Below are 27,848 nucleotides of genomic sequence, written 5' to 3'. Positions count from 1 at the left end.
TTATTTGGGAACCAAGTCAGACAACATGTTTAAACATGTTAAACAACATGTCTGAACAACATATTTTAAACAAACTTTTTCATGTAACTCCATTATCAATGTTTGTCTACAGTTTTCTTGAAGTAACATTATCTGACACTGGTGTCAGAATATTACTGGTTTCATAGAATGTGTTGTTAAGTGTTCTCTCTCAACCATTGTTATGTTTGTACCCAATTAACTTGAACTTAACTAACAATACAGTAAAATGCCAAGTTGTTATAACAAGGTGTTCTTGTGTTGAGGGAGGGCTGGAGCAGAGGCCCAAAGTCCATCCACTTCCTCAATGTATGACTATAAAAATGCACACATAGGCCAGTACTTCTATTTTATGAATTAATGTATTTATGTATGTATGGCATTATGTTTAGACCTCCATCCATACCGTTCTTCCCAGATCTTTTCTCTATTTTGTTTTACATCCCCCCTGTCCTACAATTACACTCACCCCTTTTCTGCCTCTTAGTAATGCCTCTCAGCTAAATTGCTATTGCTCCAACACCCCCAGGATCTCTAAGTCCTCCTCATTGTTGATTTAATTCCCTAGTTCTTCCCCTATCTATGAAATTGTCTGATCACCGCTCCCTCCCACAAGACCCTCCAGAACCATTGGTCCAGTTGCTTCCCATGCCTATATGGATAGGCAAAACAATAAGAGCCGAGACAAAACAAATAGATTGAATTAAAACTGGGGGAAACTAGCACCCCCCCCCAAAACATATATAAGCATACATAATCCCAGGTTTGTCTGCTGACATTTATGACTATCTTCCCACGGGTCCTGGGGTTCCAGGAACTGCCCCTCCTGGCCTGAAGTCTATTTTTGCTGCTCCTCAGGGGTTTTATGGCTTGGCTTGGTTCCCGTTGCTGACCTGTTCTATTCCCTTATTGGTTCACCCCACTGTGGAGGGAGGTGGGGGTCAGACCAGGCTCACTCCACACCATGTATCCCCAGTATGGTCCTCTGACGATGTACTCTCCAGCAAGGGGATATCATGTCTCAAGCTGATGTTGGTCTTACAGTCTTCTCTTTGTGTCCGGGCATTCGTTGTTAATCCCATTCATTCTAATATCTCCAAAAAAACCACACATAATTAAAAAGACATAATTGAGCTAAAAACCTGTATAAGTAATTGATTTGCTTTCATTGGTAATTATGCCCTGCAATGATGTTGTAGTGCCCTATTAGTATACATAAATTACAAACGTGAAAAAATTTAAGCAGTCCACACTGAAAGGAGAGAGAAAGAGAGATAGGTGAGAGAGAGAGAGAGAGAGAGAGAGAGAGAGAGAGAGAGAGAGAGAGAGAGAGAGAGAGAGAGAGAGAGAGAGAGAGAGATTATAAAATTAAGGGGTGGTTCTGGTTGAACAATCCACACTGAAGTTTGACAAGATTTCATTTACTGATGAAAAAACCTTGTTTGATAAATGAGATTAACAGGAAAAAAGTGTCATCAAGTATTACATTTTATAATGCAAGAAACACGCAGATCATGATGCTAAGCTCTGGATTTTGGGTGAGCCCTTATTTTATGGTAAATATTATACATGGTCTCTTACTTCATTTAGCTTTCGAATTGTCTCTGCATACATTTTAGATTCTTGTTTGCTAATATTTTCATGTGTTTGCCTGTGTACATGTGTGTCAGTGTGTACAAGGTGTTCCTAGAACTGCCAAGTGTTCCTGAGAACACCTCCCACAGCAACTTCACCCAATCCACCCCGGGTTTATTCTGCCTTCATCTGGACCAGTGGTTCTCATTCTGTGGGTCGCGACCCCTTTAGGGGTTGAATGACCCTTTCACATGGTTCTCCTGATGCATAACAGTAGCAAAATGATAGTTATGAAGTACCAATGAAAATAATTTTATGTTTGGGCGTCACCACATGAGGAACTGTATTAAAGGGGTGTGGCCTCAGGAAAGTTGAAAACCCCTGATTTTCTGGACTCTTCAAAGGATGGATAATCCAATAAGGAAGGCTCCTGGAGTATAAATTACGTCGATTTAATGATGATGCTGATGTATTACAGGTGATTACCCTTTAATCAGTCTCTTGCCTTCTCTCCTTTATTTCCTAGCTCCTGCTCAGGATCCAGGTGAGCCTGGACGCAGATAATTCAAGGTGCTGAAATTGGGGCAGTTGTGGATTTCAGATCAGGTTGTGCTGTGTGGAAAGAGTGGATCAACCTTGCTTGGATGTTTTGTGCTTCCTGGAAGGTAAACGTACCTGGGACCTAGGCATGTGGACCTATTACACGCCAGGTACCCTCAGCTAGTAGGTATGTAAGACAGACTCAGGGAGGAACATAGCCTTTTGCCTCCGGAAGCCCCTGGGGTTGAGCTCAATGATATTCAGCCTGTGCTAACACGCTGACTCTGAAACCTCCACTAATGGCTTCTTAGTTGCTGCTTTGTCCACATCCGGGCCTCACTTTCATTTCAGGGTATATTTAGATATCCACATGCCCAGGGTGCCTGGTCAGGATTTACCCAATTAAGTCAGCACTGGGTTGGCCACTGTTGATATCATGAGTGACTCTGAGGACTTACTTCTCCCTGAGTGGAGAGCCCAGTGTGCGCTGAGAGGGAGATCCTGGCACTGGACCCACAGGATGTCCCTGGGATTAACATCATTACACTTAAGGGGTGAAGCTGCAGCTCCTACTTGAAGTATGCCTTGTGAGGTTAAGTGGTTGGTTTACTGGAAACTCAAGTAGTCACAGACCCAAATATTTTAGGGTTAGAAAGGTGTACTACATCTTCCTCAGAGCCCTTAAGTCTGAGGAAAAAGTCCAATATTGTGAAAAATGGAAATCATGGTTCCAATATAAGCACTTTTAATTTGATACAACCTCCATCTCTAGTGACATGAGGGTCCCTGGGAAAGAGGGAATGGAGGGGATCAAAGGTAGAATAACCAGTCATTTATTTGTTTCATTAAATATGGTTTCACTACATCTTTTTTTTTCAGGCCTGCACCTTTTATTGGGCACATTCTCAAGGGCTCTTGCCGGGTGGAGGGGAGGGGGTGGTGGCAAGGCAAGTGGCCAGACCAGGAAAGCAGGCCGCCCTCACCGCGGCATTCTCAGTGGTACTTCCTTAACCGCTAGTGTTTGAGCTCCTTGTAGGATAGGCAGTAGCTGAAAACCACATAGGCCGCCAACACCATGGACAGGCCTGCGACGCTCCCCTTCCTCACGTTCACACACTTGCTATAATACCGATCGTAACTTCTCTGAAAGGCGCCGACAATGCCCGTCGGGGTGAAGTCCCGCATCAGCACCCAGCTTGGCAGCTCCGAGATCCTGACATCCAGGAGGCGCTTCTCCTTCAGGGTCACGGGAAACGCCATCTTTCAGTCCTGGGTGTCCGCTGCGCTGGGCTGCGCGGGCGCTGCTGTGTCGATTTCACTACATCTTTGAGGGAGAAACCAGGATACGCTGTGACCTGCAAATTAGTGAGTGAGTACTTGAGCTCTTGGTCACCTTGGTTATTGGGTAACACATCCCAGCATATGTCTAATAGCAGAGAAGGCTCCCTGAGTGTAGGACACAGTAGAGCTGAAGAACACGAGTCCTGTGATAGATCTTAGTCATAATGCTTTTTCTCATATTTAAACATTTGTATATCCCTTCAGCTTGCCAAATTTCATGAACCATTTGTAAAAGTTAACTGAAAACAGAGGATGTGTTGGTATTTCCTAATTTTGCATGTCTACCTCTCGCAGTCCCTTACATTTAGGTAAAATCTGGGAGAGGAGACAGATCCACACACATACTTAGCAGCATGAGTTTTTTTGGTGTGTTAGGTTTGGTGCTTAGCTTAGGGTTTTAGTGTGTTAGAGACAGAGTCTGTACTTAAGATCGGAAGCTAGGTCCTGAGATTAATCAATGTTCCTGGTTCAAGAACAAGAATCAAGAGATAGAATTGGGTTAATTGAGATGATTTGAGATTCAGATGTTGGTGGAGAGATTAAAAGTCATTACGTTTAGAAAGTTTCTGCCTAACAGATTATGTTTTGAGTTGATTAGGAGTGTATCTGTTAAGGTATAATGATGTAGAGATACTATTTAAGGATTAGAATTTTTGGGGTAGTTTCTGAATTTGAGATTTAGGGTCATAAGGTTAGGATTAAGTTGATAGACTCTGATTCAAAGAATTGGAGTGAATGCATTAGGTTAGATTAGGGTGCATGGTCATTGGATTTGTTAAGCACATGTTAACTTTGTTGTGTCATCAGGCGATGCTCAGGGTGTTAGTGGAAGTTCTGGAGTATGAGTGGCTTTTTAGCTAGTTATCAGTGTGTTGGAAGGATACTCAGCACATTAACGTATAAGGGTTAATGGTTTGGGAAAAGGTGATAAGCAGTGAATGCATAGGGATTGAAGTATCGAGTTAAAATTGTGGACTGAAATGTAGCTGGCAACATGTTTCAGTTTATCAGCTATAAATAAAAAAATTTTATATTTGGATGAAAAGCTCTGTAAATATCAATCAGGTCAAATTGTCCAATTATGGAGTTTAGCTCTCTAGTCTCCTTGTTGAGTTTCTTTCCCTGTGATCTATCTTTCTCAGTGAGTGGTGTGTTAAAGTCACCCACTATAATTGTTGAGGATGTGATTTCTTTCTTAATCTTTTGGAGGGTTTGGTTGACATATTGAGCTGGTCTCTCATTCAGGGAATATATGTTTAGAATGCTTAGTGGTTCATTGTCTATGATTCCCTTGAGCATTATATCGTGTCCCTCCTTATCTCTTTTTATGGTTTGCACTTTGAGGTCAATTTTATCCGAGATTAGGATTGCAATCCCTGCTTTTTTTGTATTGCTGTTTGCGTGGTAGGTCCTTCTCCAACCTTTAATTTTCAGCCTATTTTTGTCTTTAGCCTTGAGATGTGTCTCCTACAGGCAGCAAATTGATGGGTTGTGTTTTCAAAGCCATTCTGTTAGTCTCAGTTTTTTAATGCCCGAGTTCAGGACATTGATTTCAGGGTTATTATCTCCATGTGCAGACTCTGTGATGTCATTTTACACCTTTTGTGTTGGGAGTTTTCCTACTTTCCTTTCTCATTAGTGTGTGTTTTGTGTGTGTATCTTTCTTGACTTCTTTCCATCCTTAAGCCATTGCTATCTTGGGGTCTGTTTTCTCTTTGTTGTGCTCTGGGTGAGGTTGTTCTATGTGTTGGTCTCTTATTTGTGCTTGGTGAGTGTTGTTCTTCTGCCTATACTGAGTCGGCGAGGAACTTTTGTAAGGCTGGGTTTGTTGTAACGTATTTTTTGAGTTTTTCCTTGTCTGGGAAGACTTTTACTTCTCCATCGATCTTGATCGATAATTTGGCTGGGTAGAGTATTCTTGGATTTGCATTGTTTTCCTTCAATTTTTGGAATATGCTACTCCACTCTCTCCTTTTTTTCATAGTTTCTGCTGATAGGTCTGAGCATATCCTTATGTGGAAAAATTTATATGTGATTGCTTGTTTTTCCCTAGCTGCTCTCATGACTTTCCCCTTTCCCTCAAAGTTGGACAGTTTAACTCTTATGTGCCTTGGTGATTTTTTCTTGAGGTCCCATCATGCTGGTGTTCTTTCAGCCTCCTGGATGGTTGCCTGGTTTTCATTCATTAGGCTGGGGAAGTTTTCCTCCAAGAATTCTCTAGCCATTGTTGCAGATGACTTCTTTGTTGTGTCTTCCTCCGGTAGGCCAATAATTCTAATGTTGTTCTGCTTCATAGCATCAGACATAGCTCTTAGGTTTTCTTCAGCTTATCTAATGCTCTTATTAGATTTTTGTTCACGTTTATTAAAGTCTGCTTGGCTGTACTCCAAGACACTGATGCGGTTCTCTGATTCCTCCAATGGATTCTCAAGGAACATGATTCTGCTATTGTATTTCGTTATCTCCTCGCTACGTTCCTGTATCATTTCATCCTTTTTCTGTATTGTTTCCCTCATATCCTGCATGGCTCCAAGCAGCATTCTGAGAGTTTTTTGTATGGCATCTCAATATCTGCTTCTTCTATGTATGTTGCTATGTTCAGGACATCTCCTGCCTTTGTCTTTTGTTTCTCCTGTGTTTTCGTTGAGGTTGTTGGGGCATGTGGTTGTTTGCATTGAGTTGTTTTAGAGGGACCAGGTGCCATTTTCTAATCTCTCTCTGAAAGTCTTATAGGAATACTTCTTTGAACTGCCTACAGCTGATTTTGCTATGGGATTAACCTACCACTTTATCTTCCTGTGGCTTCCCTATCAGGGAAGTGCTCCAGATGGCAGGTCAGCTCCCTGCCCCAAGCCCCAGCGGCAGTCCGCAGCTAAGCCCCAAGAAGAGTCGCAAGAAAGCTGTTGAGCAGCCCCCAGAGAAGTGGGGGGACAGAGAGCAGAGTTGTTAACAGACCCCGCAGTGTACCTGATCCCTGTTCCCTGCCTGTGGATGTTTGGGGGTTTGGGTTTAGTCCCTGCTCAGACAACACGGTGTGGCAAGCTGTGGCTGTGCTGTGAAAAAGCCCCTGCCCAGCCCTCCAAAGCTGTGTGGGAAGAGAGAGCAGAGATGCAAACAGAAGCAACAATGTATCGGAACCGGATCCCTGCCAGTGGAGCAGCAAGTGTCCTGTCCCTGCCCTGAAGCAGGTAGGTGAAAACTGTGGCTGTGCTGAGACCAAGCCCTGCTACAGGCTCCAAATGGTCCCGGCTCCGGCAGATACAGCAGCTGGGTGAGTGTCGAGCCCCAGCCGGCTTCCACTGAGGTAAACCAAAAGCCCCCAGCCCCTCAAAACCCCGTGGATCTGTGCCTACTTATCTTTATGATGTGCCTCCTGCAATCCAGTGGCATTGAATTTCCCTCTAAGCAACTCTCCTGGGCTGGATTCTGCCGAGTCCCTCTGGTATGTGTGAGAAATATTGTTTTTTATAAGAATGATCATGTCATATTTCTCATAGTGTGTGGCCGTTATGTTGGAACCACTCTCCTTCCAGATAGCAATCAAATTCTTAATATCACCAGCTTTATGTTTCTATGTCGACATATGCATAGTATACAAACATACATTTATATTCATCTACATTAGCATGAGATGGGCATGAAAGGTTTCTGGGAATATTCCACTTCTTCATGTTTTATTGATATACCTATTCTATCTCAAAATTCACTTTAATTGAGTAGATTATAACTCAGGTCAAACCTTTAGGTACATGTAAAAAATCACCTGTATTTTTTGGGACAATAACTCTTTAGAGAAGTAGAACACTTTAAGTTTCTCCCTTGGGATACATGGTGATTTAGAACTGATGACCTTGTAGTTGTCAAGCAGTATTCAAAGAGAAATTGGCAATTAAATTAATCCTTGAAGTTTTACAACAGTAACAAATATAGATTATGATTAGAATATCAAGTTAGAAAGATATAGGGCAAAAGCCAGTTATAACACTAAAGATGAAAAGAGGACTATTTTCCCCTTCACCACTACACCGGGTGAGTAGGTTTGGGCTGCAAATCATGGTGCTGTTGAAATGAACAAAATTGATCTCCGTATTTAAGATGAGGCGATCTAGGTTTATAGAGATTAACATCCTCAAGAAATCCTATGTAGAACTCCACTCTGTAATTCTTTGTCACTATAGTTTCAAATGGACTAAAGAGCAGGGTTTAAGTATGTGTAGACTGTGTGTTCATTGTGCACAATTAGTTATATATATCACATATAACAACTCATCTTTATATATTTATGACACTTATTACATATAACAACATAAGTCTATATGTGTATGTAAATATACGGTATTAAAGATGATAAGACAATTTTGGCTCAGGAGGGCTTATCTATAACTATTTTTAAAACATTTTATTAGGGACTCATACAACTCTTATCACAATCCATACATATTCATACATTAATTGTACAAAGTATACCTGTACATTCTTTGCCCTAATCATTTTCAAAGCATTTGCTCTCCACTTAAGCCCTTTGCATCAAGTCCTCTTTTTTCCCCTTCCTCCCTGCTCCCCCCTCCCTCATGAGCCCTTGATAATTTATAAATTATTATTTTGTCATATCTTGCCCTATCCGTCGTCTCCCTTCACCCCCTTTTCTGTTGTCCATCACCGAGGGAGGAGGTCACATGTAGATCCTTGTAATTGGTTCCCCCTTTCCAACCCACTCTCCCTCTACCCTCCCAGTATCGGCTCTCACACCCCTGCTCCTGAAGGTTTCATCCACCCTGGATTCCCTGTGCCTCCTGCTCCTATATGCACCAGTGTACAACCTCTTCTCTATCCAGACTTGCAAGGTAGAATTCGGATCATGATACTGGGGGGAGGAAGTATTTAGGAACTGGAGGAAAGCTGTATTCTTCATCAGTGCTACATCACACCCTGACTGATTCATCTCTTCCTCTACACCCCTCTGCAAGGGGATCTCCAGTGGCCAACAAATGGGCTTTAGGTCTCCACTCTGCACTTCCCCCTTCATTCCCTATGGTAAGATTTTTTTTAATGATGATGCCTTATACCTGATCCCTTTGACACCTTGTGATCGCACAGGCTGGTGTGCTCCTTCCATGTGGCCTTTGTTGTTTCTGAGCTAGAAGGCCGCTTGTTCACTTTCAAGTCTTTAAGACCCCAGACACTATCTCTTTGAAGAGCCGGTCACCATCAGCTTTCTTTGCCACATTTGCTTATGCACCCCTTGGTCCTCGGTGATCGTATCATGGAGCTGTGCAGCCAATGATATGAATTTTTGTTCTTTGATGCCTGACAACTGATCCCTTTAGGACCATGTGATCACACAGGCTGGCGTGTTCTTCCATGTGGGCTTTGTTGCTTCTGAGCTAGATTGCCGCTTGTTTATCTTCAAGCCTTTAAGACCCCAGACACTATCGTTTTGATAGCCGCGTACCATCAGCTTTCTTCACCACATTTACTTGTTCACCCGCTTTGGCTTCAGCAGTTGTGTCGGGAGGGTGAGCATCATAGAATGCCAATTTAGTAGAAGAAAGTATTCATGCATTGAAGGAGTGCTTGAGTAGAGGCCCAGGGTCCTTCCATCACCTTAATACTAAACCTATAAATATAGACACAGATCTATTTCCACATCCTCATATATATTTGCATGCACATGTCTTTGTCTAGACCTCTATAAATGCCCTTTGCCTCCTAGATATTTTCTCTATTTCCCTTGACTTTCCTCCTGCCCCACTATCATGCTCCGTCCCCACCTAGGATACAACTATACCTCTTCTTTATGTTACCTTACCCTTGATCATTCCCTTCCAGGCCTGTCACTCCCCCTCACCACCAATTTGGATCCCATGTTTTTCCCTTGTCCCTGGGTTTGTTAACACCACTTCCTTACCCCCCACCTCCGCTTCTCCCAAGTCCCCCCCGAACTGTCGGTCCCGTTATTTTTCCTTCAGACAGTTCATCCAGCCTATCTTTTTCTCTGTAACTATTAAAGAAGGATCTCACCCAAACATTTATTCGCTAGAGTCACTGGCAGGTTCTGAATTGCCACCTTTTATGCTGTGAGCTGAGTGCTTAAACATCTGTATATAAGACAGAGTTTAAAAATACTCCCCAATGGCACAGTGGGTAAAACACTTGGCTTTCACCCAAAAGGTTGGCAGTTCAAGCCCACCAGCTGCTCTTGGTGAGAAAGACAAGAGTTTAATATCAAGGGTAAGTGTACATCAAGAAAGCATCCCAACATGCTTAGAGTCAGGTTTGGATGCATTTGAATTGTGTCTACTTTCCTGCTACCCTAACCACCATAAAGGGAAGAGAAGGAAATTTATTTTGTTTACTCTCTACATCATAATGGAATGTTCTGCAATAAAACAAGTATTATCTTAAATCTGTACTCCCGGGAGAACTTATTCACCTTAACACAAAAAGTCTTTAAATTATTTTAAATGTTCCAGGCTAACCTTTATATAGATTAAATGCCATTCAAGACATATACTCCAGCGAAGTTAAGACCTTGGTTTTGTACTTCTTCTTTTTTTTAATCATTTTATTGGGGGTTCATACAACTCTTATCACAATCCATACCTACATCCATTGTGTCAAGCATATTGGTACATTTGTTGCCATCATCATTCTTAAAACGGTTGGTTTCTGCTTGAGCCCTTGTTATCAGCTCCTCATTTTCCCTCTCCCTCCCCACTATCATGAACCCTTGATAATTTGTACGATTATTATTATTTTGTCATATCTTACACTGTCCAATGTCTCCTTTCACCCACTTTTCTGTTGTCCATCCCCATGGGAGGTGATTATATATAGATCCTTGTAATCAGTTCCTCACTTTCCACTCCACCCTCCCCCCAAACTCCAGGTATCGCCACTCTCAGCACTGGTCCTGAAGGGATCATCTGTCCTGGATTCCCTATGTTTCCAGTTCCTATCTGGACCAGTGTACATCCTCTCGTCAAGCCAGAATTGTAAGGCAGAATTGGGATCATGACAGTGCATGGGGCGGGGAGAGGAAGCATTTAGTAACTAGAGGAAAGTCGTATGTTTTATCATTGCTACATTGCACCCTGACTGTCTTGTATCCTCCCCGAATCCTTCTGTAAGGGGATGTCCAGTTGCCTACAGATGGGTCTTGGGTCCCCAATCTGAATAGGATTTTTAATAAGAATAATAGGATTTGTTGTTCTTTGATGTCTGGTACCTGATCCCTTTGACACATTGTGATCACACAGGCTCTTGTGCTTCTTCCATGTGGCCTCTGTTGCTTCTGAGCTAGATGGCCACTTGTTTACCTTCAAGCTTTAAAGACTCCAGATGCTGTATCTTTTGATAACAGGGATCCATCAGCTTTCTTCATCACATTTGCTTATGCACCTGCTTTGTCTTCAGCGATCAAGTCAGGAAGGTGAACATCATGAAATGCCAGTAGTATAGAACAAAATATTCTTGCATTGAGGGAATACTTGAGTGGAGGTTCAATGCCCATCTGCTACCTTAATTTTAACCTATAAATATATGCACATAAATCTGTTTCCCCATTCTCATAAATATATTTACATATGTACATGAACTCTATAACTTCCCATTTGCTTCCTAGTTCTTTCATCTATTTCCTTTTTTCATTTCTCGTGTCCTACTATCATGCTCAGCCTTCATTTGCGTTTCAGTAATTCCTCTCGGTTACATTACCCTTGATCACACTCTACCAGGCCTCCTACACCTTCCTCACCACCGATTTGGATCCCTTGTTTTTCCCTTGTTCCTGGGTTTGTTAACACCATTTCCTTTTCACCCCCTCCCCCTCTCCCAAGTCCTCCCAGAATTGACAGTCCTGTTGTTTTCTTCTCCAGATTGTTCATCTAGCCTATCTTATTTAGACAGACCTGCGGAGATAATAACAGCCACAAAAACAACACAGAGGAAAACAAAGCAACAAAAGAAAACAAAACAACAACAATAAAAACAATTACCACAAAAAAGCCTATCTATGTTCAAGGACTGTTTGTTGCCCTTTAGGAGTGTTTTCTGGTCAAGTCTGATAGGGTGCTATGCCCTAGCACTAAAGTCTATTTTTGGTATTCCCTCCAGACTTTGTTGCTCTGGCCCCCTTGCTGGTCTGTTGCATACCCTTAGTGTTTTGCCTCGGTGTGGTGGAGTCAGATAGGGCCGAATTCTAACATTGTGCCTCCAGTGTTGTCTCCTGTAGAGCTATGTGTCAGTAAGGGATGCTATATCACATAGTGGGTCCTGCCATAGGGTCCTCTCTGTGGATTGGTTGCTGTGAGTGGGGATATTGTCCTCAAGGCTTGCTGGGCCAGGGTGTGTTCCACTATCTTTTCCTAGTCCCTTCTTTCAGAGTATTCTGAATCTATTCAAAAGAACCTACATTTTCTTGCACTGAGTAAGGTGGTGTGGCTGGCACCCGAGGGTGGAGAATTGTATGAAGTAGGGCAGGGAGGTTCAGTATTTCTTAACATCTATGTTTTTGATTCTCTGATGCAAAATGTTCTGTACCTGGGTGCTTCCAGACCTTGACTAAATAGCATGAATTGTAGGAAACGAGAGTTTCCTTTCAGTTAGATCTTCAAAAAGCTTTTGTTTTTACTATAGTTTTGGGAGTGTGCATTAGCATAATCATCCCTAATTTGGAAAAAGAGCCCACGTATATTACATAGAGGCTTTACGTCTTCTTTGTAATCAGAGAACAATTGCAAGAGTCCTCCCGTTAAAGGGTCCACTGGTCCTTTGTGGGACCATGGCTTTATATTCCTCTTCAGTGGGACAAGAGCAATTGTCCCTCCAAGGGTAATTGTCTAGGTCTTGTTCCTGATGGAGTTCTAAAAGACGGTGGGTAAAAAGTTTCCCTGTTTTCCTGTATCTGAGTGATCAAGGGTCAAGAATTTCCCCAAAGAAATAACATATACATAAACAGCAAGTGTGACAAAAGGAATTTTATTGATACTGTGAGCCACTGTCAAGCCAGGTCTAAGTTCTCAGTTGTCTTTGTTATCATCAGTGAGCAAACTGGCTTTATGAGACACTTTGGTCACTTCACTAATAACCTGTAGTTTGTCTTCTGGAACTTTCAGTCAATGATTAAAAGCTTCAGAAAGCTTGATTTTTACTTGTTTACCTGGTAACTGAAGTAAGTTGGGTTCTAGAAGACTTCTTTGGATTCTTTCTTGAGCAGTCATCACTATTTTATAATTTCAGAGCAGATGGTTTAAAGTGGCTATCATGGCTTGCTCGGTACGGGTCTGGAAGTGGCTGTGCTCAGGATTAAGTTCCCACTTCACAGCTTAGACCACAGTTCCCTCTGACCCCGATTTGACTCCCTGCCCTACTTCATACAATTCTCCACGCTCAGGTGCCAGCCACACCACCTTACTCAGTGCAAGAAAATACATCATCCAGTCCCCAATGTAATTGTTCTTAATAAGTTACTTTATTTAAAACATATTTCTTATTGCAGTTGGTGTTTACTAATAATTCATTTATTTGGAAGGACGGGATCAAAATTATCCTACTTTGGAAATATATTAATATCCAAATACATTTTCCACACTTTGTAACACAGAAAGCTGGGTTCCTGGATGCTGTCATTAGGAAAATATGTTTGAAATTCTTTACATTTTCAGGGCAAGTAAAATCTTTAATGCGGCTCTTCCAGACAACGTTTCTAACTCCCACAAATGACCTTTCCCTGCTTGGGTCTATTAGGAAGGTTTGGGGGTGATATTGATGGGGTTCACCTGAGTAATTCAGAATAGGATTCCCTAGAGAGGATCCCACTTTCTATAAAATGAACCACATGAAAAGCAGGAGGAAGGATGGCATTGCCCACAGGAGTCACGGATGGATGAAATTCTCCAGTCCTACGATCCCTGCACAGTGGACTCCCCGATCCAGATGACAGCTACTCCATCAGAGCCTGAGCGTGGAACCGTGATGCACTTCCCAATCCACAGAGTAAATTAACATAACTGTTCTTGTGCAGGAGGCTTGCTTAATGGACTCAAGTGTCTCTGGGGGTTCCTTCAGAACTTTGGGCTCACTCACCCTGGAAACTGGTGCCGAGTGCCTCCTGGATGAGGCTTGCTGGAGTTGGGTGCCGCAAGGTGCTTGAGTGGAATGCCTTCCATTTGATATTTATAACAGAGTGGTATGCACTTCCCGCATATATTAGCGACTTGACTGAACTTTACATGTCCTCATAAAGAACTCAGTGACGTTTCCACTGGCACTACTCTTACTGGAGTTGCTCTGAAGGAGTTGCCACGGGTCATATCAAAAAGGAAGAACTTTATTGTGCCCACACGTGTCGCAGTGAGTCTGTATCCAGAAAATGAGCCTTCACACCTGGGGTATTGAGGACTTTCACAGGAAATGGGTCACTCACAGGAGGCTGTTGGGGATTGGCAGGCCAGTGGAGGACAGCAGCTAAAAAAGGCAGATGAGGTTATATTAGTGGAGGGTGTGCTAGCAATGTCAGGGGCTTCCTTTGAGGCCTGTTGTCTCTGGAGCAATGAGTTGTTCCTGCCGCATTACAACTTGTCCGTGAATTGTGAAGCTATTACAATGGATAGTAGAACCGAGATATGTTCAATAGTGAACAGTAAGATATTGTCGTATCCATAAGAGTTTAGGAAGTTAGTCTCTTCTGTATACAAGGAAAGAACGTTGTCCTTAGTTCACAGGGACACACAGAGCTCTCTCTCGCACTGGGGAAACTTTTCTCAAACCCAGGAGTGCAGGAGCATCTGAGTGGAGAGTGACCATTTCTCCCGGGCAAGGCATCCTTCCTCATGTGTGACATTCACAGTGTCATTGGCTGTGCGCTACAATCCGTAGTGGTTCCCCACTGAGTATTTGCATCTTCTAGACAACCCCCAGCGTCACTTGAGGAGAAGCAATGGAAGCGCTGGGAGGTGATCATTTCCTCTGGATTTCCACCTCTCCTTACATGTGGTCCACTTCAATTTCCTCTCTGTCAGGACCAGGGAAACACAGGAACAACTGGATTCAAAGGCAGCTGATGTACAGAGTCCTCTCTACACAATGTTCTTGTATCACTTCCGAACCCCCACCTGCAAAAAACTCTTTCGGCCATGGAGAGAGGAGGGTTTTAAGCTTGGGCAGGTCAGTGCTGCTTTCAGTGAGGACTGGAGTTTGTGAGCAACGCAAGATCCTCCAAGAGGAGAACATGGTGTGGCTGTGTCTCCTTCTCTTCCTGGTGGCTGCAGCCCCAGGTGAGATCGTCCCTGATTTTAGAGATCAGAACAAGGCACGGTAGGTCTGTCTGGAACTCACTGTGGTTTTCTTTGTTCCCAGGTGTTCTGTCCCAGGTGCAGCTGCAGGAGTCAGGGGCCGGACTGGTGAAGCCCTCACAGACCCTGTCACTCACGTGCACAGTCTGTGATTCTCCATCACCACCAGTGGTTACTGCTGGGAGTGGACCCGCCAGTGCACAGGGAAGGGGCTGCAGTGGACTGGGGAGATTTGTGCTAGTGGTAACACTTACTACAGCTCTTCCTTCAAGAGTAGCAACTCCATCTCTAGGGACACAGCCAGGAACCAATTCTCCCTGCAAGTGAATTTACTAACTGCTGAGGACACAGCTGTGCATTATTGTGCAAGAAACACAGGGAGGGGAAGTTAGTGTGAGCCCAGACACAAGCCTACGCTGCACGCTGACGAAGGCTCAGGCTGAAGGTTGTGCCCAGAGCCCAAGTGTCAGAGCTCATACCCAGGTGCGCGGAGCTGGTGTTAGGAGAAAAATCACACCAGCTCTGTGCTCTGCTTGCTGTTCTTATGTTTTCCCACTGCTCTGCTCTTCTTTTTCCCTCTATGATCAAACAGTGATCCATAGCCCTCTGCCCCCATCCTGCCTTCATAACTTCTATTTCAAACAAGCTAACAAACAAAAACAAAACTTTCTAATCTGTTTTCTTCACATATGGGGTCTTAAAGGATTGTTTCCAAACAAGCAGCCCTCTAAGTGAGATGTCAACTAAGCCTACATGGAGGAAGCACACCATCATCACTGAAGGATGGTAAACCATTTAATCTGAAGTTGAAGGAGGATCTAGTATCAAAGACTAAATTGTGATGGTTGAGAGTGGTAGCCCAAGATTCATTTGTCGAACTTCATAGGAAATAAGTCTCTGGAGAAGTCCCTCCATCTACAATTGAGGCATGGAGAAAAGTGGTTATCTAACAGAGAGCTTTGGAGAGATGAGTATAAAGGATCAAAAACGTCAATCTGGCTTGAACAGTTACAACATTGTCAGTAGATTCCGCCTGCTCTACTGATGAGGCCAACCCTTATCTGGTGTCCTACATTTTCTTTATTTTTGGTTTGTGGTATTTGCTTTGGTTTGTGCTTGTCCATATTAGAATGTATCTCAGAGGTGTTATGTCTTTGGAGGTCACCTTCTTGAATTTGTGTTATATGTTTTTCCAGTTTTTGTTATATGCATCCTATGATTGATGAACCCATAGAGACAGCAAGGAGAATAGGGTTTCAGAAGGAGGGGGCACAATGGTGGAGGGGGGTAAAGGGGAGACAATGTCAAGGAGGCCATGCACAAAAAGAATGTTTGGAAACCGTCATAGCAATTGTACAACTCTGCTGAATGTTTTAACTATCTAATTATATGATATCTATCATATTATTATTATTATGTATAATAAAATAAAACCTGGCTTCTTCAATAGTGTACTTCTTAGTTGGGGCATCATTGAGCATTCTCATAATGCAGAACTCTGACAAACCCTTCCTCAGCCAGGTGATCAAGGTCAAATTAACACTGATAAGTTTGTGACGGTGTATATACTGTCACAATAACATAGACAGTTTCCAATCAGGCTATTCTCCAAAACAAATCAACAACAACAACAAACAAAAAAAAACAAAATAAAACCTGACAAACACCGTCAGAGCTGTCAAGACAATTTTAAAAATAGAAAGGAATTCCTCAGAATTTGTCACAATAGAGAGCAAGCTAAAGGGGCATGATGACTAAATGTAATATGATGTCTTGTATGGAATCCTATGGCAGGGATAGTACCTTATGTAAGATTTAAGGAAATCCAAACAAATCATAGATTTTAATTCATAACAATGTATCAATATTGGTGTTTGATGATTAATATGTGCCATTATAATGCAAGGGAAAATCAGGAAAGGCTGGGAGGTAATGGTTTGGGGGAGATTATATAGGTATATCTTTCTATTATTTTTACTGGTAAAATTAAAAATAAATTAATGAGTTTACATCTCTGCCATTGTATTAAACATGCAGAAACTGGTCCGAAGTCCATTCCTTCCCACTGATCCGCTGCCATGAAGTCATTTCTGTCTCACACCAGTGGATGGGAGAGCAGTGCTTCCCCGCTTCTCTGAAAGGGTGTTTCCAAAAGAAGCACCATGATACACTGTTCTCTTTAGGAGAAGCTGACAGATTTGAACCACAAACACATATAGTTACCACGCCCATGTTTGACCCGTTGCACCACCAGCAATCTTTGATGTAAATTTGACCTCATCCCTCCATCTTCCCAATAAACAGTTTGGTTCCTTGGAGGCAACTTTATAAAGTTCTCTTCAAATAACTCGAGTCACTCCAGGCAGTGTCATTCCAAGGGCACTTTCCCATGGACTCGGCGACATTATAAGCTTCCAGAACCTCTTTTGCAAGCCTTCCAAGTCCAACATTTCAAGTAGCCAGTGAATCAGAGTTAATGATCCTGATTACATGATTGCCCAGTTGATAGGAATCTATGAAGAACTGATATGAACTAAGATGATATCCATTCAATATGTTGGTACATAAAATCTTGAGGGAAAATGTACATTTTTCAAAAGTGAATAATTGCAGTTTTAAAATGTGGTTTATTGTATTGGGTTACACATTTCACCATTAAGTTTGAATGAACCAGGAAAAGAAAGTTCTGCAATCTGTTCTTCTAGATCCTTTTGAATAAATTTCTCTCTCCACTATCTTCCCAGTAACTTACCAGGTGTTGGCAGATGTTGCTGTTGCCTCCACCTGCAACCCAGAGGTTTCTCACAGGCTGCAGCATCCAGCTCCTACAGCTGGGTTTGTGCCTTCTTCTAGAGAGAACTGTCCTCAGTCAAAGCTGCTCCTTAGGTTGAGGTGTGTGCCCTCTGTACCATGGGTTGACCCAGTGTCCACAAGTTCCTCTTCTGGCTCAGGACAGGATGAGTTTGCAGGGGAAGGTATGAGAGCAGCAAGAGCCCTTGCTGTCTGTCCTGGTTGTTCATTGACACGTGTCCCCCATTCGCCAAAAGACAGCTTCTTGAAGAACACAGAAATTTGGGCATCCCAAGGCCATCAGGACGTTTTAAAGAGAGTTGTCATATGATAGGCACTCTTCCTGGGCACAGAAATCGATCAGAACCTTCACCCACAAACCCACGGCAATATTGCTGCTGTTGTTAGAAGTTGTCCATCAGTTCCGACTCCTATCCACCCTGTGTAGAGGAGAATGAAACGCTGCCCGAGCCTGTGCCATCCTCAGAATTGTTCTTGTTGTTGGAGCCACTGTGTCCATCATCTTCTCAAGGGTCTTCCTCCTTTTGCTGCCTCTCCACTTTACGAGGCATGAGGGCCTTCTGCAGAGACAAGTCTGTCAGATAACATGTCCAAAACCTCACCATGCTTTCCTCTGAAAAGAATTCTGGCTGTACTTCTTTGAAGATGAGTTTATGGATTCTTTTTTTAGGACATGGCACTTTAAATATTTTTAACCAACATCAAAATTCAAATGTGTCAATTCCATTCTGGTCTTCCATTTTCCATGTGCAACTTTAGCATGCATAGGAGGTCATTAAAAATGCTTGGCTTGGGTGAAGTGCATCTTTTTGGTCACAGGACCACTTGGTCCCCAGGAGTCATGAACCAGACTGCAGTTTCCCCAAGCAGCGTTGTGATAGCATACCTCTCCAAGACTGACTTCCCTCCCCTATCACAGTTTCTAGCACTCCACTCGTGTCCCCGCCTCACCATTCACAAACCTGCTGCCTCTCTGCTCTACTCCAAGAACATCGGGTTCCTCCTCACCCCTGGATATTCATGTTCCCTTCTCCCTACATTTATTCCTCCTCACAGTCTTACCACGTTGACTTTCAACATGAGAGGCACTGGAAGAATCCTAACAGTAACACCTTCCCTGATTGCAGGTCCTAAGGTGAAGGACACAGAAAACAATGAAGTGCTCATTCCTGTACTTTGCTGAATCTAGTTCTGATTCACAGCAACCTGACACAGCCCTGCCCCCTGCCTCTTGCCGCACCATAATGTGCTTTTTTTCCCCTCTTGGGTCACTCTTTTCATATCTCATCCTTAAGAATTTTTCAGGCCACTTTTTTTTTTCACAATGTGGCATCTCCCCTATACTCTGCACTGAGCATGCTGAGTCACATTTTACCATGAACATCTCAGCATGCAGTTCTGTGCTTCCTTTGGGAGATACGCCCTGCAGTTGCTTGTCCCAACTCAGCCTTCTCTGAAATGAAGAGGAGGCATCCATAGAATGATCCTACACCATTCCGATGTTGCCTTGCAAAGGATCAGAAGCAAAACCTGAGCTTCTGTCAATTAAAAAAGACAAATAAGCATATTTTGAAATGCTTCATTATATTTTTGGTACTTTTCCTGTCATTTGTCCTAAATCATGAATTTTTAAATGCTGGGTTTTCCTCTTATAGCTTATGAAGAAAGTTTTCCCCAATTTGTCCTTAATTATCTGTCCCCAAGACAAAGGAACTTGCATATGGACGGTGCAGTGTCAGACAGTGTTCTGTTGCTGTGAATAGGGTCACTGTGGGTCAGAACTGACTCAGTAGCACCTATCCACAACAACCACCACCACATGACCGTGAATTACAATCTTGCCTTCATTCAGGACACAATGCTTTAGTGGGAAGAAGATATTTTAATTGCCCAATAATTTGGTCAACTTTCTGTCGGGATACCTATTGTATGGAGTAATCGTGTAGAAATTCAAACAGGTTTCAGGGTGATGACCAGGGCTCTATGAAAACGTTGTAAGAAGATATAAAACTGCACTGTGAGAAAACGAAGTTGGGCCAAGTATTTATTTACTATTTTTTAAATCCTTCATGACTTTGTATCTACCTATTTTTCAAGGATAGCAAGGGAGGTCCTGGGAATTTAATTTGGAAACTTTTGTTCATCTACCCTAACACCCTGATTATGCCCCTTCCCAAATATTTTTGTTCCCAAATTTAAAAGGATATTAAGAAAGAACACACTGTGAGTTCCTCAAAGATATAAAAATGCACTTTTACATTTCTGTTTATAGTATTATTCCTATCAACCAGAGATATAAATGTACACACACATTTTGTGTGTAAATAGAAAAATAAAGTGGATTAATGTGTGATGACAATTTACTATAGAAAGTCACATAATTCATGATATTGTTATTATCATTGTGCCCTTCACACCTAAAACACTCAGATCTGTTCTAGGAACCGAGTCCTCAGATCTCAGAAGTCATGCAACTTCATTTATTGCTATGGATTAGGAGGTCATGCAAATCCATCCCTCCCTCTGCTGATGAAAGCCAATGCAACTCCAACCCTGCAGCTCTGGAAGTGCTCCTGGATTCTCAGGAGTCCCCACTCAGTGATAAGGACTGAGCACAACACAGACAGCATGGAGTCTGTGCTGAAAGGGGTTTGTCCTTGTTGCTATTTTAAGAGGTGATTTTGTCAAGAACCAGTTTGTGTGCTTGGGTGTGAGTGAGAGACATGGTGAATATGTCTGATGGTTTTCCTGCTCAGAGAGTGAGGTGCAGCTAGTGGAGTATGGAGGCGCCTTGGGGAAGTCTGAGGGGCCTCTGACACTCTCCTGCACAGCCTCTAGTTTTCCCTAAAGTAGCTAAATCATGATCTAGGTCCACCAGACTCTGGGGAGGACCTACAGTCGGTCATAATAATCAGTACCTGGGGTAGTGGTGGTACATAACACAAAGACTCTGTGAAGAGCCAATTCACTATCTCCAACGTCAATTCCTAGAACATGTTACACCTGCGCACGGACAGCCTGAATTTCCAGGACATGCCTTTGCATTACTGCACTACCATCACAGTGAGGAAAATTCAGATTCAGGATACAAGCCTCCCCTGCAGGGAGAAAACATGTCCGCAGGTGGCGCTCAAGACCCACAGAGCACAGGTCTAAGGTCCAGGAGCAGGTGCAGAAGGAGATTTAGGACTACTTTCCTGTTGTGGTATTGGTATTCTTCTCCATCTCTTCATTTCCCTTAGAGAATCTCTCTATTTTAATACCATGCAGTGCCTATCCCTGAAATGTTCTACGTTACAATAATTGTATTACAACAAGTAAACGTTCTGTACAAAAATCAGTCTGTTTGGTGTGGAGGAAAATTAGCCACGTGGTTCTCAGAATCAGGGTCCAGGAGATAGTCAAGGAAACTCAAAGCTCCAAATCTAATGAGATTTAGAGAAGTGGAGCGATTGGGTGCTGCCAAAGGTTAGATATTGAATTGGATCAGAAAGACTGGTTATTCAAACTCTCCAAATGGTGCCTGAAGAGAAAGACGGGGATGTGCTGCTAAAAGGACAGAGAGCAGAGGCTTCCATAGAATTCCTCGATTGTGACATTGAGTTCCAGGCTAGAGTTATGCAGCTGACTAGGTAGGGAACGAACCACATTAAAGCAGAATGTGCCTCCTTTCTTCAGTGGGAATTGTGCAGGTCAGACTCAGCACTGGTCTGAAGTCTCTTTCTGTCTTTATCTATTTTCTGTGCCTCTTGTTCAGCAAGATGACATGATTCAGGAATGTTTATGCGTCCCAACGCAAGTCTGTTCACATTCACATTCTCAATATGCCGTGTTCATAGAAAAGGATGCTCAATACCAAGAAAATGTCAAAACGACACAATACTGTCTCTAAATACAATGTAATCCAAATGACAAATTAATCCATTAAAGAAATGGGGAAAATAGTTGCTCATTTTATATGGAGAATCCTAGGATAATCAAGGGACCCCAAAAGATTGAGATCAAGGTAGGGGCCCTCACACAGACTAACCTGAAAACTATTCCACAGTGACAGCAGTCAAAACAGCCTGATACTCATACAATGAAAGGTATGTTGACCAATGGAACAGAATAGAAAATAACAAATAATCCATCCACACAATAGACAACTGATCTTCACCAAAGGCCAAAGGGATTTTATAAGGGAGAGTGTGACATTCTCTTAAACAATGGGACCGGCACAATTGGATCGTCACCCTCAGAAGCATGAAAGACAACTGAAACCTCAGCTCATGTACAAATAGGTCGAACACAAGATGACCAAAGACCTAATGTCAATCCCAGAGCTATAGAGACCATCGATAAGGAAGCAGGGACACACTTAAGTGGCCCCATTGCAGGACGTTCATACACCGTCAAGCAGAGCAAAGGAAGCACACACAAAGAAGACAGCATAGATGAGGGTGACCTTCTAAAATCAGACATTTATGTGCATCAGGAGAGTAAAAAGGGAACTCAAGCAATGAATAAAAAGCAAAAGGCTCTTGTTATTTTAAGCTGCAGAGTTGTATATTTATTTAATGTACAACAATAGACAACCAGGGAAAATATTATTGCATTTTCCTTGGACATATTTTGTATCATTTCCACCTTTCAGAATTTTGAGAGATACAGTGTACCTTGACAAAGTGATTGACCAAACCTAAACCAGGAGATGGGGGACCGCAAAACAAACACAGAAATCCGAGTCTAGAAGAGCTCAATGAGTTGCTTCTTTGGAGTGCAGGGAGCACTCAGGAGCTCATTGAGAACATGTGTAAAAAACCTGTTAGGAAAGTGATGTGCAGATGGATAATGTCATAAAAGTTGTCACTTAAGGAGACCCCTACTAACCACTGCTATGAAATTATTTTGAGACATTCATGGCAGTCAAATTCAGAGACGGATGTTACTTGAATTCCTTGAACTCTTGCGCAGCTACATCACGGTCTCAAGCTTAAATCAGTTAGGAAACCACCAAGAGCAGATAGTGAGATGGGAGTTCAGTAAAATGAACAGGATCAAGTGATGCTCTGCCAGTGTGCATATGAAAAGGGAACTGACTCAATGATCTCCAAACGAAAAATGCTACAGTGTCCTGTGCTTGAACCCCTGGATTTTAGTGAAATTCATGTGTATTCGTTTCAAAGCATTTGCTTATTCCCTTCAGCAAATTCTGGCCCGAAGAAGTCCAGGTGACCAATCCTGAGTGCTTGGATTTCCCTATTGAAAAATATATATTAATTTGGAGATATAAAGAGATTCTAATTCAGTAAATGAGTGGTGTCAAACCTTAGTCTGGGGAAAATATTTTAAACTTTGTTATTGAGGCAGATAACAAAAGAAATTCCATTTTTGTAAGCTGCTAAGTAACTTGCGCATTCCTCCCTCCCATCTCAGAAAGTTGACTGCTAATTGATCTTCTTGTTCTCCTTCCCCTTATGGGAAATCCTCTGCTGGTGATTAATTTTAGCATGTACTTCCATGTGTTCCTAGGTTCTGGACACTACAATTACTTTGGACTATTCTTCAATATATCATTTGTTCTGATTCAATATTGTTCCCTGTGATGTGATCATCTGAACGGTGTAGTTCATCTTGTTATGGTAACCAGGATATTATAGTCAATTTTGGTATTGTTTCTTTCTGATTAGGAACATATCGTGTAATGCATACTTGGTCTTCTTGAAGTTACCAGAATGTTATAATCAATGCTGTACCCTGTAAGGCTCCCTAACCCTAAAGAATAGTGACATCAATTTTGCTTTCTGCTTCTATTCATGCTAGCTTAAGTCTTAGACAATGATAACTGAGTTTTTTCCTTTAAAAGATGGACTGAAACGTGGACTTAGGACTTCAACCAAGGACTCACTTTTATAATCTAGCAGTCCAGTTATAAGTGAACAAAGACTCTTCTAAATTATGAAGACATTACCGTGGCTGTCATATATTCGAACCTGCAATATTATCTAGAAAGAATCTGAAGGGTTTTCCGTTTTAAAACTGCATGGTTAGAGATAGTGTCACAGCTTCAAGAGTCAGAAATATGAACAGTTTTCAAAAATTAGACAATCCTTGAGTTTAGGGAATAAATGTAAGGTGAGATCCATGAGCATTTGTGATGGGGCTGTGCACAGAGCACAAATGGAGAGGCTGTCCTTGGTTGGAGATGCTCACACTTCGATTGAACCAGAACGCCCTGGGCAAGGGACATTTACAAGAGTGTCTGAGCTCATTCTCTAAATTTTGAGGATCAGTTGTATGGATGAACCTAATTTTAGTGGAAAGTGCCTACTGGGTCTCAAGAAAATATCTTTTTGTGGAAGATCTAAATCACTGCACTTGGCTTTTCTTCTTAGTCTGATTATTTTCAGAAATGATTATTTTCCATCTACTGCTCTACTGCATTGAATCTTTATACTTGAAATCAGGACTCAGCTTATTGTGCATCATTTTGGATATTCCAGCAAACAAAGGTGTGTGTGTGTGGGGGGGGTGTCTGTTCAGAATCTTACTTTTTTAGAGACTACAGAGTTAAAATAGTAACTTGTCTGAAGACCAACTTTTCTTGGTGGCACGTTCTTCCCTGAGACGCTAGGGCACTTGAATCTCTTTACTTACATCGAGGTTGACCTCATTCATCAGACTCTGGGATGTAGTGTGGATATTGCTTATAAGAGTGGTGGGATTGGTAAAGACTATGGCCCAAGGTCAGAAATATCCTGGCTAAATAAGATTAGTAGCAGAACAACGCCTACTGGAAACATTCTGTCAGGGGCTTCACCTCATGTGTGCATAAATAAAATGCAAAGCAAGGAGTAGAGACTGTTCTTCAGGCCCAGCAACTGGTTTACCCTTTTCTAAACTTCAGAATTTTGACTGAACAGAACCCTCAAACTTTCATGAATTTCTGTTGGATGCTGCAGTGATTCTCAGAACCCAGAAATCTGAGGGGATCTCTTCAAGGGTGGAGTGGGTGGGAATTGGAGCTGAATGGCTTCATTGAAGAGTTGGACCTTTGGGACATTATCAATCCTTGGAATAAATTTGGTATTCGTGTTTCTAAAAGATGTTACTCTCACACAAGGAAAACTACTAAGGACTATGAGAAGGTTAATTAAGAGGTGTCAGGGTGTACAGGAAAAAATGGGTCTTAGAGAGTATTAAGACTGAAGATGCTTTCAACAAACATCATATAGAAACCCAAGGCAGGGCAGGGGCAACGAGGGGCTGGAAGGAAAGAACACTGGGCTCAGAAATTCTGGGCATTCTTTGACCTTTCCACTCACTTCTTGAGAAAAACCTTTCATTATAGATTAACATGCACATGAGTTAAAACAAGCAGTTACCCTACAATGGGCTCAGAAGGAAGATGGGAGTCTGATCTCCATTACTTTCTGCTTATAAGGACAGGGCTCCCTCACATGCAAGTTATCCTTCAGGCACTGAGGTCAAATTCACCACTGACCTGGGAAGGCTATCAGTTCTCTTCAGACATGGGTGTAGGTCTCTTGGGAAAGCCCGGCTGCGGTCTAAAGATGCTATTGCTGTGTGTTCTCCAGTACCTGGTGACAGTTCCCCAAGGCGGGAGATTCAGATATCTGACCTGGGTCTATGGGGATGTTTTTGACTGCAAGTGACCGACAGGGAACATTTGTGTTTGTTTGCCAGTGCAGCTTCTGGAGTCAGGTCCAGGACTGGTGAAGCCTCCCAGAAGCTGTCCCTCACCTGCACTGTTTCTGGTTTCTCCATCACAAGCAGTGGTTACAGCTGGAACTGGATCCGCCAGACCTCGGGGAAGGGGCTGCAGTGGATGGGAAACATATGGTATGATGGTGATACATATTATAACCCGTCCTTCCCAAACTGACTCTCCATCACCAGAGACACATCAAAGAATCAGTTCTCCCTGCAGCTGAGCTCCATGACTGCTGTGCAGGGAGTACAGTGAGGGGGAGTCAGTGTGAGCCCAGACAAAAACCTCCCCTGCAGGGAAGACAGTGGGCAGCAGGGGGCGCGCAGGACCCTCAAAGCACAGACACCCAGCCCTAGACAAGCCCAGATGTATGACAGGGAGAATTTCCTGTTGGAATTCCTCTCTTAGCTCTCAGCGTCCCCAAGGATGGTTTTTCTTTTTCTCTGAATTCTCTCCTCACTGAAGGCTTGAAATAAGGAATTAGCATTTTCTGTTGACAGTACAAATATTAAACCTGACTCTGATCCTTTATTGTCATCAATACGATCCTTTTTTTTTCTTGACAAACAGGTTAACATGGTCATTCTCATCCTATCTCTTTTTTCTCTCTTTAAAAAATATTTTATTGGAAGCTCTTACATATATCATAACATTCCTTCAATCACATGAAACAGTATTGTACAATTGCTACCACAGTCAGTTTCAAAACATTTTCTTTCATATTTTTACATAGATGGGCTGAAGTCAAGTACTAGAGCTCCACAGAATCTAGACTCTAGATTCTAGAGCATCTCCATATTCAGAGGTTAGACAGTCCAGGACAGGATTTCACTGCAAGAGTTCCCGGAGGAAGACTGTGGGATGGGGAGAAAAGGAGGAGTATGGGAACACCACTAAATGACCCACTTGCTTGAGAAGTAAAGCAATTTATTATTTGCCTGGACAAGATTGCTGTCACAAGACCTCTCAGGACTCAATAATATATAGCTGTGAGCAAGTATTTGCATCAGGAGAATACAAAACAGGCCACACGATAAAGACACACCAATAGTTGGGTGTAATGAAGGTGTGAACAAATACATAGATAGGGTGCTTCCTCATGCTTCTGCTTCAGCATGTTTCATACCTACCATGTTATCACCAATCTGCATACCCCACATCCCATTTCTTCTGCTGAAATCTGAGAGATCAGTATCTCTCACTGTATATGGCGAGTACATTCAAACAGTAGTGGATGCGCATGATCATGTAAGCACTAGGATAATTCTAGAACCATGTTGAAAGAAAAGGCCAATATTTCTCTAAGAATGTATGATTTCCATTTTAATGCAGAGATCACTACCCCCCCTCCTTCCCACTCTCCTTTCTGTCTTATGTGTTGCTTTCTGTGAATCTTGATCATCTGGGATATGTAATGCTTAGCTGTTGAAGAGTGCTTACCAAAAGTTGAGCTGAGAGCAGATTGTCTTTTGGTTTCTTGAGGAGATGATAGGACAGAAATTAGAATCAAAAGGGCGTAGGCATGCACATCATTAACTTCTACGGCATAATGGGCAATGGGTTGAATCTCAGGCATGAGAAATATAGTGCGTCCAGAGTGAAGGGTCTAGTACATCTGGAGAAAAATACATGTATGCTCAGAAGAACTCTGTGGACTGAGAGTTCATGGGAATATAGAGGCATTTTGTAAATAAGTAATGAATTAATTTAGTATTATATGAGTGTTGGCAAAGGGCAGGGGTTCTACTAAAGAATTAAAATTGGGACAAAGGTTGAAAGAAACAGAGCTCCTTTCTTCAGTCTCAAAGTTATCCATGGAACTTAGTACATTGCCCACCTTGCATTCCCTCATAGAAGAATTTGGAACAGAAAGCCTTGGGGCAGAATAGGTAAGTGCCCAACTTCTAACTGTGCTAGTTGCATAATCTGGTGCCAATTTGATGATTAAGAACTTAGGGGTGGAGTCTAGGTTTCCAATTAGGATATAGCAAATAAAGCCTCTGTGTGGACATGGCCTTCCCCTGAGGGTTCTGGGAATTCCTGTATTTCCTCCTTGGAGGCAGGAGGCATTCTCTCTCTGCTCACTCCCTGAGAGATGCTCTACTCACAAGATACATAGCACTGCACTGATAGATCCGTGCCCTGGAAACTGGAGGAGCCACATGGAGACCCCTGACAGCACTGAGATGCTTACAACACCATTAGATCCACAAGACTTCCCACCCACTGGCCTGTGCTCTTCCTGTATTTGGCATCATAGCATGTGTTTCGTGAATTTGAAGAGAACTTTATAGATTGGTATTGGACATATGGGCTAATATCGGGCTTATGAACTTGATCTAGACTGGGCAGGGATGTTTCCTTAATGTACAATTACACTTTGATATAACACTCTCTCTTATACACATGTGAGTGTCCATGGATTTGTTTCTCTAGTCTACCATGACTAATACACTAACCAAAAGTTAGGCAATGCAAAGCCACTTGGTATCTCAGTCGGGAAAAGATCTGATGGCCTGCTCCCCTCAGGATCACAGACTAGAAAACCGTATGGG

The 27,848-nt window shown here is 42.5% G+C and overlaps 2 pseudogenes; both read right to left on the bottom strand.

The window, feature by feature from the left end:
• Positions 1-3,147: 3,147 nt before the first annotated feature.
• On the bottom strand, positions 3,148-3,393 carry LOC142443274 (ATP synthase F(0) complex subunit f, mitochondrial pseudogene; annotated as a pseudogene).
• An 8,568-nt stretch (positions 3,394-11,961) lies between these two features.
• Positions 11,962-12,695, bottom strand: LOC142443273 (geranylgeranyl pyrophosphate synthase pseudogene; annotated as a pseudogene).
• Between the last annotated feature and the right edge of the window lie 15,153 nt (positions 12,696-27,848).

Source organism: Tenrec ecaudatus, chromosome 3, assembly GCF_050624435.1.
Source record: "Tenrec ecaudatus isolate mTenEca1 chromosome 3, mTenEca1.hap1, whole genome shotgun sequence".
Taxonomy (NCBI): domain Eukaryota; kingdom Metazoa; phylum Chordata; class Mammalia; order Afrosoricida; family Tenrecidae; genus Tenrec; species Tenrec ecaudatus.
This window is presented reverse-complemented; position numbering and strand designations above follow the sequence as displayed.